Source organism: Callorhinus ursinus, unplaced genomic scaffold, assembly GCF_003265705.2.
Source record: "Callorhinus ursinus isolate GAN/ISIS: 27379988/994484 unplaced genomic scaffold, GSC_fseal_2.0 scaffold7, whole genome shotgun sequence".
Classification (NCBI taxonomy): domain Eukaryota; kingdom Metazoa; phylum Chordata; class Mammalia; order Carnivora; family Otariidae; genus Callorhinus; species Callorhinus ursinus.
In genome coordinates, this window is record NW_027397069.1 from 6,442,112 (window position 1) to 6,460,122 (window position 18,011).

The 18,011-nt window shown below is 39.8% G+C and overlaps 1 protein-coding gene and 1 pseudogene across 4 annotated transcripts in view; one reads left to right on the top strand and one right to left on the bottom strand.

Annotated features, from left to right (window-relative positions):
- Window positions 1–18,011, bottom strand: part of PCCA (propionyl-CoA carboxylase subunit alpha) — a 394,194-nt gene that overhangs the window by 345,677 nt on the left and 30,506 nt on the right. The window lies entirely within an intron of this gene.
- LOC112826499 (tetratricopeptide repeat protein 1-like) lies at window positions 939–2,590 on the top strand (annotated as a pseudogene).

The window sequence follows — 18,011 nt, forward strand, 5'->3', positions numbered from 1 at the left end:
ACTGCATCTCAGATTTCACGATGAATTCGGTCCTTACTTTGGGAAATAGATTTGTCACAAGACGTACTATGAAGACAGAGGTAAAACAGCGCCCAACCTGGCAACAGCAATGGGCAAAGAAGACATGAACGGTTTCATAGGCACAAGCTACTTGTCTTTCACTTCAAAATCTAACTTTTCTCCAAATCCAAATGTCTGGCTGGCTTAGAAAAGAATACTTGGTGCAGCTATCCACACGCCTCTTTTGTATGAAAGAGTAAATAAACATATTCAAATTAAGAGGAACATCTGGAAAACACAAGGTAGAAAAATCTGTGGCAGCTGGCTCTTTGGACAGAAAGAACAAGAGAAAAAGCTGTCCCTCCAAAAGAAAAACTATGGAATAAAAAGACAAGGAAGAGGACTACCTATTATTTCTAAAACCCAAATAAAACATTTTCCCCCAAAACACAAGCTTCTAATTCCATTTATACAGTACTAGTCTCTGCTTTTCACTCTCTTTTCTAATTCAACTATTTTATGCTCCACCCACCATACCCCTTTACCATTAAATAGACCCTGAACGATTCCCTCTCCCTTCCCTGACTCATTCCAACATTTATCACTGGCACTCTGCTACAGCAGGGTATAAAGAGATTGTACATCACAGTTCTCTCCCTTCCAAGAGTTCAGGCTAGAACAAAAGGCAGACTTCTACACCAAGTGCAATCAGAAGTAATAAACTGGAGCATGTACACATTGCTAATACAGAAAATGATTTCATGAAGAATCCATTCTTTAAGTATAAAAGGGAATTTCTAATAAATGGAAAAAAAAGTAAAGAGAATAACTAATGGACAACTTCTGTACTCAAAGTCATGGAAACAGGAAAGGCTCCAGCCTATCCAGACATCCCCAAAACAGCTTGATAGCAAGGTATATAAAGAGGTCCTGATGGGGAAGACTAGAGGAGCTGGGGACCTAGCTTTGGCTTCACCTCCCTCACTGATACAGCATGGGGGAGAAGTCAGAGAACTGTAGGGCTCCAGAGGATCTTTTCAATGGTTTGAAAGTTACAGATCCACAGGAAGCAGAGTGTGCTACCCCTCCGGTTTCCAGTCCCAAAGATCACCATCTCCAGAGAAAGCTGCTCAAGGATGTTGCAGCTCATTCCCAGGAAGACCAGGGAGAAGAGGAGTGTTTTCATGACCTTAGTGCCTCATTTGAGAAGGAGGAGCCAGGAGCAGACAAGGTTGAGAACAAACCTGATGATAATGTGAATTCCTCTGAACTTGATGAAGAATACCTAATAAAACTGGAAAAAAACATGCCAGTTGAGGAGAAACAGAAGAGAAGAGAAGAGAGCACTAGACTAAAGGAGGAGGGAAATGTGCAGTTTAAGAGAGGAGATTAAATAGAAGCTGAGAGTTCGTATAGTCAAGCCCTTCAGATGTGCCCATCCTGCTTCCAGAAGGACAGGTCTATTCTGTTTTCAAATAGAGCTGCTGCAAGGATGAAACAGGACAAGAAAGAGATGGCCGTCAGTGACTGCAACAAAGCAACTCAGTTAAACCCCAGCTATATCAAGGCAATACTGAGGAGAGCAGAGTTGTACGAGAAAACGGACAAGCTAGATGAAGCCCTGGAGGACTATAAATCCATTTTAGAAAAAGATCCATCTGTACATCAATCAAGAAAGCTTGCATGAGATTACCTAAACAGACTGAAGAACGTAACGAAAGGCTAAAGGCAGAGATGTTAGGTAAACTAGGGGCGCCTGGGTGGCTCAGTTGGTTAAGCGACTGCCTTCGGCTCAGGTCATGATCCTGGAGTCCCGGGATCGAGCCCCACATCGGGCTCCCTGCTCAGCGGGGAGTCTGCTTCTCCCTCTGACCCTCCCCCCTCTCGTGTGCTCTCTCTCATTCTCTCTCTCTCAAATAAATAAATAAAATCTTTAAAAAAAAAAAAAAGATGTTAGGTAAACTAAAAGATTTTGGGAACTTGGTTCTTCGACCTTTTGGACTCTCCACCGAAAATTTCCAGATCAAACAGGATTCCTCTACTGGTTCCTACTCCATCAATTTTGTTCAAAATCCAAATAATAACAGATAACAAAGTTAACAGTAGCTTGTAAAGCTGGCTTGGAGATTGTGTGCTGCTTGCTATTAACAAGGGGGAAGGCCCTGCCAATATTTAACTTTTAAAAGCATTTTATCTCAAAGACAGGCTATCCACTAGGGCCCAGTGCTCCCTTTTCCCTCTTGTTTTCCAATCAGGGTGAAATGCACTTCTGATGTCATAAGCCTAATTTGATTCCCATTTTAAGGTGGTGTCTGTGCAGCTGTTGCCCTTGGTTCTGGCTGTCCCTGGCTTTGTCCGGGACGAAGCCTGCTTGTCAAAGCTGACCTCCCTGAGCTATACACGCGAGCCCAGCCAGAGCGTCCCCCAGCCTGAGCAGACCTGCCGGTCGGAGACTGCCCAAATATGATTCCTGGGGTTCCCGCCTCCTGTCCCCTGTCCCTGATTACTCACCCCGCCCAGGCTGCTGGGCATGGGCTCTGGTGTCTCCTGGTTTCCTCTGTGGTAAATAAACGCTTTCTGTGATGGTCTGGGGGGAAAAAAAAAAAAAAAGAGGTCCTGATGGGAGAGGGTGGGCGAAGAGAAAGAAAGACTAGAAGGGAAACCACCTCGAAAGCAATCTTCAATGTCCCAGTAAAGAGTTTAGGCCTTAACTGGGAAGTTGGTGGCTCTCAACGTTTAGTTCCTATGAAAAGAAAATAGTGTTCATATGAGGAATGTTATACTTCACCAACAGCAGCTTACTGGAGGTTGCTGCAGTTGGGCCATTCTAAGCAGTTAGCTATAAACATGCTTTCTCTCCCACAAATCTCAGACAAAACTTAACAGGCAGTGCTGTTAACAATGAAAACCTCTTCTTTTCCTCTGTTTTCTAACCAAACTTTTCCCATAATAGAGGACATACAGCATAATATCAAACACAAACAGCCATTCAGCTACATCAAATGCCTTCCCACACTTGTTTTTAAGCGACTCTTAAGAAACACCCCGGTCATTCTAATTACAAGTAAAATGGAGTAAATGTAGTTCATTCTGTCTGTCCCACTAAATGCAGCTAAGAAATCTGAACAGAATACATGAGTCAACTATTTGTGAAACTTGAGAAGTAGCAGGCAGATCCAGGAAGAACAAACTTCAACTAAAAATCAGTGGTGAGTTTTCACTTTTTCCAACATCACCTCCTGCCTAATCAATGAAATCTAATACCCAAAGTAAGTACTTGGGGTGCCGACAGGGAGAGTTCCAGGAGAAGCCCTATACTCCTGCCTCGAAAAGCGAAGAAGGGAGCTCCTGAGACTTAGAACACTACAGAAATCTCCCAGTTTTTTTTGTTGTTGTTGTTACTGTTTTAAAACTTGATTCTTCTGTGCCCCAGCTACCAAGTAAGTAATTCTATGGCTGCAACAGGAGCCAAGAGGCAAAATGTGAGTCAGAGAAGGAACATTCTTCTTCTGTCAGTGAAACTGCAGTCTCATGAGGGTAGGTCAATTCCCGCTGTCTTTTTTCTTTCTGACCTAAGAATAAATATGTATTTGGTCTCGGCCCCCAGTTCCTGACACAGAACTTCTAAAACCCTTGTTATTTCCTGATAAATAGGGGTGCTAAGAGCATCTTTTGTTCTAATATTTGGTCTTTGACCCCAGTTCCTGACACAAGAGCTTCTAAGATCCTTGGAATCTCCCAAGTGATAAGTGTCTTTTTGTATGCTAATAAGATGCCTGGGGGCGGAGGGGCTAGATAGCTTCAGGAAGGGGGCTGGTCACCAGATTAACCTAGGCACAATCAGAGGGTTGGAACTTTCAACCCCCTTCCCCTAACCCCAGGGGAGAAGAGAGGGACTTAAGGAGTGAGTTAATCAGCAATGGCCAACACTTTAATCAATCATGCCTACGTAATGGAACCTCCGTAAAACCCCTAAGCAATGGGATTCAGAGAGCTTCTGAGCTGGTGAACACACATCCACATGCCAGAAAGGTGGCACACCTTAACTCCACGGACAGAAGCTCCTGTGCTCAAGACCCCTCCAGACCTTGCCCTGTGTACCTCTTCACTTCACTGTCCATTTGTATCTTTCAGGATATCATTTCTGGGAAGCCAGCAAATGTTGGGTAAAGCATTTGCCTCAGTTCTGTGAGTCATGATAGCCAATTATCAAACCTGAGGAGGGGGACTGTGGAAACCCCTGATTTATAGCCAGTTGGGAAAAAGTACAAGTGATAACCCAGGCCTTAAGAAAAGCATCTGAAGGGCAGTCCCACAAGACTTAATCTGCAGGATCTAACTCCGGGGAGTTGGTATTAGAGCTGAATTACATTGTACAACATCCAGCTGGTGTCCAAAGAGCCAGAGAACTGGCTTTTGGCATGAGGGGAAAACCCCACACATTTAGCATCAGAAGTGTGGCGAGTAAAAACAAAAAAAAGTTTTCCTTAGTCTCCCCTTGTACTCTCAACACCTGGCCATAAACACAGACGCAGATGTAGCAATGCAAAGTAACCCAAATCCCAGCTTTCTCAGCAAGAGGAATGAAAATGGAAGGCCTAGCACAGATAACAAAGGAAAAGCTAGCGTGAGGTGACCCAATAAAGTTGTTTATCAACTCCTGGGCCCATCCCTAGGCTGGGCATGTATAGATAGGATCCTAATAAGCATACCAAAAATATTTTAAAACTCAACTAAGAGACCACAGGTCTCGGACTAACCAGATGGTATTACACCTGTGAACATACAGAGGCCTATACCGAACAGAAAACAGATGACAACATTCACTCTGAAGCCAACCACGTTGATTGCTGCTAAAACAAAAAGAACATTCTCTCAAGAATTTAAGATTCAATCTCATAATACATACAATATCCAAAAGACAGTTGCATCCTTGAACAAGCCTGGTTTGAACTGCACAGCTCCACTTATACACAGATTTTTTTTTTCCCGTATTGTGAATGTATTTTCTCTTCCTTATGATTTTCTTAGTAACATTTTCTTTTTCTCCAGCTTACGGTAAGAGTATAACATATGATACATATAAGATACAAAATGTGTGTTCATCTGGGAGGTCAGGCCTCATCTCTACTATTCCAAAGATCCTCAAGAGACTGAAAAGCAGGTCACTGCTGAAAAGGCTGTGAAGGAATTTCAGGGTGAATGGACTGCTCCAGTTCCTGGGTTCACCGATAACTCAATGGGAAGTCGCACACTGTTGTGAAGACCTGCAGGGGCCCTCTGGACCTCATCAGCAGGCCCCTACTGAGGACTGGAGCACTCAGCCTGCCGCTGAAGGCGGGTCCGCAGCTTCCACTGTTCTGCCCACTGAAGAGCTAGGAACAACCACTGAGTCTTAAGCTGCACTTCCACAAAAGCAAACAAAATGGAAATAAGGTTGATGGAAATAAACAGTTTCTAAAAAGCTGAAATGTGTGTGTGTGTGCGCGCACACACGTGCAGGCACACACACTACTTGACTGTTACAGTTAAGTCAATAGAAGGCTATTAGATTTCGGCAAGTCAAAACTTCTATGTGGATTTTTCAATGTACAGATGTTTGGTGCCCCTAACCCCAGTGTTGTTCAAGGGTCAACTGCACAATCCAAAATTCCTTAGCACACCCAGAACAAGGTAAATTTCAACTCTTATAAAGATAATCAATAGACACCAAAGCCAAGATGACAAAACTGGTGAAATTATCTGACAAAGACTAAGGAAGTGATTATAAAAATACTCCAAAATACAAGAGTAAACATTCTTGAAACAAATGAGGGAATCGTAAGAAATAGAATTTGTAAAAAGGAACACACAGAAACTTTAACTTAAATATGTAATAACCAAAAAGTTATTTTTTATTTTTTTAAAGATTTTATTTATTTGAGAGAGAATGAGAGATAGAGAGCACAAGAGGGAAGAGGGTCAGAGGGAGAAGCAGACTCCCTGCTGAGCAGGGAGCCCGATGTGGGACTCGATCCCGGGACTCCAGGATCATGACCTGAGCCAAAGGCAAGTCGCTTAACCAACTGAGCCACCCAGGCGCCCACCAAAAAGTTTTTTAAAACTTAATGGATGGGCTCAATAGTAAAGAGTCAATAAACCTGAAGATAAGTCAACAGAAATCTATTATACAAACTGAGTCAAAGAGGAAAAAAAATTGGAAAAAACTAACAAAGCTTCAGAGAACTATGGCATAACGACTACAGGCCTAAATACAGGTTATCACAGAACAGAAAGAAAAACAGCATTGTTATTGCTAAGAAAATATTTGAAATAAAAATGGCTGAAAACTCCTCGAGTTTGTGAAAGACATAAAACTACAGGGCGCCTGGGTAGCTCAGTTGTTTAAGCAACTGCCTTGGGCTCAAGTCATGATCCTGGAGTCCCGGGATCGAGTCCCACATCGGGCTCCCTGCTCAGCAGGGAGTCTGCTTCTCCCTCTGACTCTCCCCCTCTCATGCTCTCTCTCTATAACTATCTCTCCCGATAAATAAATACAAATCTTTAAAAAAAAAATAAAAAAAATAAAACTACAGATTCAAGGATCTTAACAAAAAAGATAACAAAAAGAAATCAATCAAACACACACATCTAACCAAACCACTGAAAATTAAAGACAAAGAAAACAAATCCTGAAAACAAAGAGAGGAAAACACATTAACTATAGGGGAATAATTACTCAAAGAACTACAGATGTCACTTTTTTTTTTCTTTTAGAGAACTACAGATTTCATATCAGAAGCCAGAGAAGCCAAAAAGAGGTGGCACAGTGTTTTTAATCTTTTTTTAGAACAAAAGTTGTTTTTTATGTTTTTAATTTAAAAAAATTTTTTAAGTAAACCCTACCCCCAAAATGTGGAGTTCAAACAAATGGCTCCAAGATGAAGAGTCATATGCTCTACTGACTGAGCCTGCCAAGTGCCCCTTAAATTTTTTACTTTGAGGATAGCTGACAATGTTACATGAATTTCATGTGTACAACATAGTGATTCAACTTCTCTATAAAAGTAGCACAGTATTCTTATTTTTTAAGATTTTATTTATGTATTATTTATTTATTTGAGAGAGAGAATGAGAGAGAGTACGAGAGGGAAGAGGGTCAGAGAGAGAAGCAGACTCCCCTCTGAGCAGGGAGCCGGACGTGGGGCTCAATCCCAGGACCCTGAGATGATGACCAGAGCCGAAGGCAGGCGCTTAACCAACTGAGCCACCCAGGCACCCCAGCAGCACAATATTTTAAAAAAAACAACAACATATCAACTCAGAATTCTATACCCAACTCCAAGAAAGACATTCTCAGAGGAAGGATAATGAAGAGAATTAATTAACAGCAGATCAGTTCTAAAAAGGGGGGCTAAAGGAAGTTCTTCAGATATAAGGGAAATGATATTAGAAGGAAACCTGGAATGTCAGGAGTGAAAGAGGAACACTAATAGCAACCATCTGGGTGAATATGATAAAGAATTCTTATCCTCTTGAATTCTTTAAATGTGTTTGGGCTGTTGAAAGCAAAAAGACTGTCTAATGGAGTTTTTAATGTACCTAAATACATAAGAGAACCATAACATAAAAGGTAAGAGTAAAGAAAGATGCCTGTGTGATAGAAAGATTTCTACACTCCAGCTGAGGTGATAAAACATGGATTCTAAGTAAGTTATGAAAAGTTAAGTATGTAGATTATAACCCAGAGGTTGAAAGTAAAATGGAGGAGGGAGAGGGTACCATGCGAATATTCAATGAAAGGAGGCTTTAATGCCATTATTACTATCAGACAAAGCAAACTAAGAACACCATTAAATAAGAGAGTCAATTTACTAAAACAATATACAAATCCTTGACACATAAGCACCTAACAGTGCTTCATAAAGCAAAATCAGAACTGAAAAGAAACAAATACCTAATTATTGTTGGTGAATCTAATACTCTTCTCTCAGTAACAGGCAACAAACTAGCAGTAAAGAATCAGTGCAAATAGAACTACACTATGAATCATCTGTATCTAACTGACATTTATATACTAATCCATCCAACAGATGATGAAAGTCTTTTCAAGTACACATGAAAGTCACCAAGATACACCAGACATGCATCATGAAATAAACCTTAACACATAAAAAAGAAACAAAACACATAAAGTATGTTCTCTGACCATAAAGAAATTAAAGTGGAACTCAGTAACAGAGAGACAACAAAAAAATCTCCAGGGCACCTGGCTAGGTCAGTCAGTAGGGCAGGGATCTTTGGGAGACTTCTCCAAGAACAAGAGAGCTGGCAGGTGCCATTTCCCTTCCCCCCAACTCCCCCCTAGCCTAGAGACACAGATACCTGCAGGAACCAGCGCAGGGTAAACACTCTACACCTGGCTTGCTAACAGCACACCCCAACCCATGGACTTCTGCAGATCCACCTCTAACCCAGCCGGGCTGGGAAGGAATTTTCCCAGGTGGCTGCAGGTCTCTTCCTAGAGCAGACCAGCAGAGACCCTCCTGACACCCCACCCCAAATTCTCTTAGGAACCACCCATCTAACACACCCTTGGCAAGAGTCCATCCAAAGTGGTGCTATAAAGGCAGCAATGTGCAAGCAGCCCAAAGTGTGCCAGTGCCACTCCAAAGTAACTCCAGCCCCAGAGAAGGGGAAGAAAACCACACATACCAGTTTGACTGTGGGCCCAGAGAGATGGGGACAGACATCTGGTCTGACTACAGGCCCTGCCCACCAACAAAGGAATCTCAGGGGACAACACAGGGAAAGCACCCTACAGTTCGGTGCTACTGCAGCTCTGACAAACACCCGGTCCGCCACAACTCAAACCCAAGGCGACCCAGATTGGCCCATTAACAACACAAAGACCAAACTCTATCCACAGCAGGCAAAGACTGCCACCGAAGATGACTGGACTGAGGGCAAACATGGCTCAGTCATAATAGTAGGGCATACACAACCACCACAGGAGACACCCCTGAAGTGCCAGATTCTGGTGAACTGGGGACACTGCCCTGCAGGGCACTATAGTATAGGACCTCTTTTTCCTAAGGCCACTACCTTCAAGAGCAGGAGACATCGCTGACATTCCTAACAGAGAAACAGACACACAGAGTCAGATAAATGAGGAGATAGAGGAATATGTCCCAAATTAAACAACAGGACAAAAATCACAGCAAGAAAGCTAAATGAAACAGAAATAAGTAATATGCCTGATAAAGAACTTAAACTAATGTCATAAAGATATTCCCTGGACTTGAGAAAGAGTGGAGGACCTCAGACCTCAACAAAGACAAAACATAAAAAGAATCAGTCAGAGATGAAGAACTCAGTAAATGAAATTAAAAATACACTAGATGGGGGGCGGGGCGGAGTCCCTGGCTGGCTCAGTCGGTTAAGCAACCAATTCTTGATTTCAGATCAGGTCATGATATCAGGGTTATGAGATCAAGCCCTGCATCAGGCTCCATGCCGGAACCTGCTTAGATTATCTCTCTCCCTCTCCCCCTGCTCCACCCATCCCCCCAACGCTCATGTGTGTGCTCTCTCAAAAAAAAAAAAAAAATACACTAGATGCAATAAATACAAGGCTAGAAGAAGCAGAAGAATTATCAGCAACCTGGAGAAGGACTAGTGGAAAGCAATCAAGCTAAACAGGAGAGAGAAAAATTAATTAAAAATGAAAATAGACTGAGGGAACTCAGCGACATCATCAAGCATTAATAACATTCACATTTCAGGGATCCCAGAAGGAGAAGAGAGAGAAACAGGAACAAAAAACTCAAAGAATGTATTTGAAGCTGAAAAATTCCTGAATCTGGGGAGGGAGACAGACATCCAGATCCAGGAGGCACAGAGAGCCCCCAACAAAATCAACTCAAGGAGGTCCACGCCAGGACACATAGTAACTAAAGTGACAAAAAGTAGTGATAAAGAGAGAATTTCATACATTTTATGTTAAAAAAAAAAAAGAAGATAGGAAGAAGGGAAAAAATAAGGGGGGGGGGGGGGATCGGAGCAGGAGACGAACCATGAAGAGACCATGTACTCTGAGAAACAAACGGAGGGTTCTAGAGGGGAGGGGGCTTGGGGGATGGATTAGCCTGGTAATGGGTATTAAAAAATAAAAAATAAATGTTAAAAAGATATTCATTATAAAATATTTAGAAAAGACTAATAAAACAAGAGGAAAGTTGCCAGTATATAGGAAAAAAAAATTTCAAAAGCAGCAAGAAAGTTTTCCAAAAAAATATATAAAGATCTTATACAACACCAAATATCCCCACATAGTCCAATTAAAAATGGGCAGAAGACATGAACAGACATTTCTCCAAAGACAACCTATAAATGGTCAACAGACAAATGAAAAGACGCTCAACGTCACTCATCAGGGAAATGCAAATGAAAACCGCGATGAGGTATCACCTCACACCTGTCAGAATGGCTAGAATCAAGAAGTCAAGGGGTGCTTGGCTATGTCAGTGGGGCTTGTGACTCTTGATCTCAGGGTTGTAGGTTTGAGCCCCACACTGAGTGTAGAGATTACTTAAAATCTCAAGGAAAAAAAGACAAGAAACAACAAGTGTTAGGAAGGATGTAGAGAAAAAGGAACTCTCATGCACTGTTGGTGGAAATGCAAACTGATTTCGGGCACTGTGGAAAACACTATGGAGGTGATTCCTCAAAAAAATTAAATAGAATTACCATATGATCCAGTAATTCCACTAATGGGTATTTACCCAAAGAATACAAAAACACTAATTCAAAGGATATATGCACTGCTATGTTTACTGTAGCATTATTTACAATAGCCAAATTATGGAAGCAGCCAAAGTGTCCATGGAGAGGTGAATGGGTAAAGATGATGTCATATGTGTATACACACACACGAATATTACCCATTAAAAAAATGAAATCTTGCCATTCACAACAATATGGATGGATCTAGCAGGTAAAAAGCTAAGTTAAAGAAGTCACAGAGAAAGACAAATACCATATGATTTCACTCGTATATGGAATTTAAGAAACAAATGAAGAAAAAAAGAAAAAGAAAACTGACTCTTTTAAATATAGAGAATGAACTGACCGTTACCAGGGGGGAGGTGGGCGAAGCAATGGGTGAAACAGGTGAAGGGGATTAAGTGTACACTTATGATGAGCATTGAGTAATGTACAGAATTGTTCCACCACTGTATTATACATCTGACACTACTATAACACTGTATGTTAACTGTATTAGAATTTAACAAGATAAAATATAAAGCTAAGTTATATTTTCAAATATCTTTTGACATATCCTTTCTCAGTAAAACAGAACTTCTAAGCCTTCTTAAATAGATGCTTAAAAAAAAAAAGTCCGTGAGTAAGTGCTTTTTCCTACCATCAGGCATTAACTACACCGAAGCACATTATGTTCTTTTTCTAACTGTGTTTAAATTTTGCCAGAAATTTTGAAATATACAAAAACAAAATATACTCAATATTTCACCATGTTTTGGTCTTAAATTAAAAATTTAATACCGGTAAAAGTTCAGTTTTGTTAACAAAATTGAGAAAGTCTTGAGATACCCTTTTCCAATTTAGAAACGAAAATTTTCACAAATTACTTTCCACAGATTTAAAGTTGAAATTTTTTTCTTTAAATTAAATAGCAAGTATGCAAACACACGTCAATAAAATAATTCATACAAGAAGAAACAGATATAAATTCCTTCTTCCTGCCCAAATGTAATTTTTACATTGCTGCTAAAAAAAGTCCTAGTCCTTCCTAACTGGAATGATTGGTTTACCTTTAACTCCAGGGGGCTTAAACTACCAGTCTTTTAAGAAGCTTTGACAGGTTTTGAGGATTTAACCTGCTGAGCTCACAGCACCCAAGGGAGGGTCTTGGTTGCAAGTTTTATTTCTGATGTGGCTGACCACTAATACGGACTCCATAGATAATGGACTTCAATAACCACCACCCCCAGGTTAACACTTTTGAGTAGTACCCAGAATATTGCTTAATACATGAAGGTCAGTTTGGTAGAAAGTTTTATTAAATTTGGCAGTGCTTACAACAAAAGAAAGAAACTGTGTGTGTTCATCTGTACGGTAACTCTGTAAATTTGCCTATAGATATAATCCAGTTTGCTCATGGATTTCTGCTGTATTTCAATTTATTTTCTAAAAGGAATTCAATTTATTAGTTCCATTTCCCCAAAATATGTACATTTCTAGCATTTCTGATAGTTTCATGACAGATGGCTCTAACCATGCTGGGCACAGAATGGGCCTACCTGGCAACAAAGAGACCACCCACCAGAGCAAAGGAAATGTCTACCACTACCACGCCCACCCCCTGATTTTGGAGCATTTTGATGGTGGAAAAGATTAATGCTTTGATTTGTCTGCAGCTTCATATGTTAAATATTAATATCTTTTGGAAATACTGGAATTACTTTTCATCTTGAAAAATAAAGATAACAAAAATTTTGCTTTCGAAGCCAAACTTTTAATGCAGTAGAAATAAGCCAGAGTATTTAAACAAATATATGAAAGAGCAAAGCAAACAATTTTTAAATGAATCTAAAATTAAGGGTTCACTCTAAAGTGTTAAAAAAAGAGAAAGAGATACTATAATACACGAATCACACAATCAGCAGGGTTGGTTCATTTTTCTATTTTTATATGTATTAAGTAATTTGAGGTTATTTTATTGAAAAGCAAAGAATGGTGGCTGAATTTATACATGTTGAATTCAGCAATAATTGTATTTCTTAAATACACAACCTGACAGGCACTATGGTAGATAATAATGAATCAGCATGGGAGCCATTTAATATACTTCTTGATTAACTCATTGCCTGTCCAGTTCGCACACAGACATGCTTACATGTCATAATCGTCATAATTCCCATCATCCCCACTGCTAACACTCAAGCTCCTTGATTAGTGCACAACTCCCAGACGAGCCATTGCTAATGCTAAATAATTCTCTTCAGCCTCCTGCTACTATTCTGCAGGATCTCCAATTAAATATAATGTCCCTGATGAGCCATATTAATGTGAACAAATCCCTACCAGGAATCCTAACCTATTCCATTTTACCCAAAAATAAGAGAAAGTAATTTATCCAAGCCAAAGATAAGCAAAACATTCTAAACTGATATAGTATAATGTTTCTGCAAAATATATTTTTCCAAGGACCATAAAAGCAAAAATAGAAAATGTCTGAACATCCCATATACTTTCTTCTCCTGATTAGTTCTTCACTGTAAAGTCTAGTGTTTTAAATTTGCATAGGTAGATACATTGTATTCTTAATCCAAAAAGGTTACTGAAAGCACTAACTTGCACAAGAAAAGTGAATAACAAGTTTTAAAGCAAGTATGCCATTTAAAAACCCTTTAATTACCTAATTACCAGAACCCCAAGGTTCAAAATCACATTAATGAAACCAATTCCCCTCTTCCCATTAAACGTAGTATTGCAGTAACTATCAGAGGCTTTGTTGTACAACTTTATGTTGCTGATAAGAAAACTTCACATTGAACAATGACAATCAGTATTTATACCAAGAATGAATTAGGAATCCTATAGCTGTTCTATTGCAATCTAAATGACTGGCAATATTTCTGAATGAATTATGACCAACTGGGAAGCATGGACCCTCATGGCCATCATCTTAAAATATTCTGTACTGGTAAAAGCAATTTAAGAAAATGTCATTTAAATATACCATCTCAACTACACACACACAAAAAATAAATGGTCACCTGAATTCAGTTATCAACACCAAAGTTTTACAAACCTACCCCTAGTCATTTATTCCTATTTGAGGATCAGCAATTAAGTTCTTAACAGATTGTGAAATATATTTTTAACCCAAGAACTTTACTCTTTTCCAAATAAAGGTTGAAAATTCTTCTGAAAAGTATACCATATAAATGATAAAAGTTAATGCATGAGGTTTTTACCTTTAAAAGGCTTTCATCTCTATACATCTAAGATAAAACTAAAGATACTCTCTAACAAAAATATTAATAATATATAAAGACAAACATTAAAATATGCAAAGATAAGGGTGCCTGGGTGGCTCAGTCGTTAGGCAGCTGCCTTCGGCTCGGGTCATGATCCCAGGGTCCTGGGATCGAGCCCCGCATCGGGCTCCCTGCTCGGCAGGAAGCCTGCTTCTCCCTCTCCCACTCCCCCTGCTTGTGTTCCTGCTCTCGCTGTCTCTCTCTGTCAAATAAATAAATAAAATCTTAAAATATATCTATATGCAAAGATAAAAAAATAAAGATATTCTAACCACCCCATAAAATTTTTATAAGGTTTTCCCAACGGTCTTTTATACCTTAGCCTACATTAATGTATTCCTTCTTCATTTACCTGATCATTACCCTCCAGTTTGTTCAGCTGGAACCAACATACACTAATTACATAGACATCACGAAGTCCTATTTGTCCTCGGTACCTCCCCAGACAGCAGGGAAATACTATCAAGGGTAGGCATGCTAAGTGATGATTCCCCTCACCTTACTGTCAATCATCCCAGAGTGCTCATGGAAACCCCCACTCAATCTCATTACTGAATCCTAAGGGTGAGACTACAATACCCACCAGGAATCATACTTCAAACAGCATGCTGCCTGACCAAGATGTGAGTCACGATGACTACTTCCCTGATTTTAAGTTTTGGTTTTAAAGCAGTCAATATCAGGTATTTCTCATTTAAATCCAACATTATTGTACACAAAGCAACAAAATATTGATACATTCAATTTAAGAGTCTAGTAAGAAAATATAGTCAAAGGTTAAAATACAGAATCATGTAATCCATTTTAAGAAAAATCAAAACTATACCTTCAGAGGTTTGCTATAAATATAACAATGTTTTGCTATTTCACATGGGAAAGCACACTCGTCTTTTTACTTAAAAAAATAAAGTTGTAAAAGTAAATAGTAATCTAACATGCATTTTGAGTACAACCTTTAAGATTTTTTTATTTATTTGATACAGAGAGACAGACAGTGAAAGAGCACAAGCAAGGGCCGTGGCAGGCAGGCAAGCAGAGGGAGAGGGAGAAGCAGGCTCCCCGCAGAGCAAGGATCCTGACATGGGGCTCAATCCCAGGACCCTGGGATCATGACCTGAGCTGAAGGCAGCTGCTTAACCGACTGAGCCACCCAGGCGCCTCTGAGTAAAACCTTTAAGCTCACCAATTCTTTGTTCCCATTACCCACCAAACTAATGAAGGAGGATCCACCTTCCCACTTAGAAAGTCCTACTCACTAAACCCAAACATTTCTCGACTTTTCCATTTTTTAACTTCTCTGGGACTACCTAAAATCACAGATTAGTAGCATAAAACCCTAGAATCTACCTCTCCTGCCTTCTAAGTTAATACAATAATAAGGCCCTCTTCAACACATCAAGTTCTCCTGTATCAGCCCACTGCCTAAAATCTAATGAGTTTACTCCAGAGACCTGTCTCTCCTTGCTCCAAAGTTTAATGGAGGGGCCCTAATTATTTCTTCATGATAAGGTATTTAAAATGTACTTTAATATCTGTTAGAATAGTCCCCTCCTCAATTTTCCACAGAATTGGCTAGGTCATTGTGCAAATTTACATTATATTAGGATTTAACAGAAAAATGTACACTAACTTTCAAATAATATTTATACCATTCAATTTCCCTACACAAAAATAAGAAGTCCTACAAATTTCGTATCAAAGTGTTTTACCTTTTCCACTATTTCTATGAAGCTACATTTAAGCTGTGTTTTCTACCTTGTTAATATACATATAGGAAAGCTATAGATTTATTTAACTACCACAGTTTTGTTTTGTTTTGTTTTTTTACTATTTCTAAAGAGTTACTCAGTTAACTGCGTAACTAGAAACTCAATACAATCTTACTATTTCTGCCTTTCCCTCCCACCATTTTACAACTCTTGCCTAACTGCATTACCTAGCACTTCTCAAATGCTGTTAAATAGCAGTGACAGTAAATCTATCAGTCTTCATCCTGAATTTCCTAAGAATGCTTCCTATGAGGTATAACCTTTTTATTAAGGGAAGGCAGCATGCATCTAATCCTGTTTTACTAAGGATTTTACAAGAAGACAGTGAATTTCTTGTAATGACATTTCGGCTTTTATCAAGATGATCATCTAGTTTTCCTCTACTAACTAATTAGTACATTCAATTAAACTAATAGTCTCTAATATTGAACCATACCATAATGTCATGAATACACTCTGCATGGCTGCAGCATACTATTTGAATAAATTATGTTATCCTATTTCCTATTAGTATTCTTCTATCAATATGACAGTCATTGCAATTTTATTTTTCGCTATCTTTGCCCAGATTTTGACTGCTGAGTTATTATGGTGGCTTCATAAAAAATAAGTGTTTTTTAAAAGGAAATCTATTTTTCTTTCTCTCAGTCTACAGCAATTTAAGTAGTGTCACAATTTCTTGCTTACTGAAAACTGCAAAGAATTCTTGTGAGAATCTCTACCTGAACACCCTACTCCATTCCTTCTATAACAACCTAGAGTCCCTTAGTCAGTGATCTCTCATCTTATTCAGGCTCTTTCATGCAGTTACAGACCTATAATTGTCACCAATTTTGTACTCTGAGCAAAACAAAATAAATACTTAACATTTTTTAAAAGCATGTTAAACCCCACTTTCAATAATGGATCAAACACCAGAAGATCAACAAGGAAACACAAGACGTGAATATTCCAGTGAACCAACCAGTCCTGAAAGGCATCTAGAGAACACTCCCCCAAAACAGAATAGTCATTTATTTTTTAAGATTTTATTTATTTATTTGATAGAGAGAGGGAACACAAGCAGGGGGAGTGGGCGAGGGAGAAGCAGGCTTCCCACCAAGCGGGGAGCCCGATACAGGGCTCGATCCCAGGACCCTGGGACCGCGACCTGAGCCGAAGGCAGACACTTAACGACTGAGCCACCCAGGTGCCCCCAGAATAGCCATTCTTAAGATCACAGGAAACATTCTCCAGGATAGAACATATGCTGTAGAATAAAACAAACATCAAGAAATTTTAAAAGATACAAATAGAGGGACGCTGGCTCAGTCGGTTAAGCATCTGCCTTCAGCTCAGGTTATGATCTCAGTGTCCTAGGATTGAGCCCCACATCAGGCTCCCTGCTGAGCAGGGAGTCTGCTTCTCCCTCTCCCTCTGCCTCCCACCCTGCTTGTGCACAGGCACTCTGTCAAACAAATAAAATCTTAAAAAAGAAAGAAAAAGAAGGAAATAGAAAGCATGCTGTCTAGCCAAAATTGAAGGAAACTAGAAATGAGGAATGAAAAACTTGGGAAGCTCACAAATAATGTGGATTAAACACACTCCTAAATAACCAGTGGGTCAAAAAAGAAATCACAAGGGAAATAAGAAAATATTTTCAAAATAAAAATGAAGAACAAAATAACCAAAACATACCGGGTGTAGCTAAACAACAGAAAAATGCATACAGCTCAATACCTACATTAAGAAAGACCTCAAAGGGAGCCTGGGTGGCTCGATCAGTTAAGTGTCTGCCTTTGGCTCAGGTCATGATCTCAAGGTCCTGGGACCGAGCCCCACATCAGGCTCCCTGCTCAGTGGGGAGCTTGCTTCTCCCTCTCCCGGTCCCCCTGCTTGTGCTCTCAAGTCTCTCTCTGTGTCAAATAAAATCCTAAAAAATATAAATAAATACATATATACATACCTCAAGTCAACAACCTAATCTTCTACCTCAAACTTTTAAGGGGAACCTGTGTGGCAGATTCAGTTGAGCCTCCAACGATTGATTTCAGCTAGAGTAGTGATCTCAGAGTCGTGGGATAGAGCCCCACATCGGATTCCATACCCAGCACAGAGTCTGCTTGGATTGCTCTCTGCCTCTAAGTGAATGACGAAAGGGAAAGGGAAAGGGAAAAAGGGAAAGGGAAAAAGGGAAAGGGAAAAAGGGAAAGGGAAA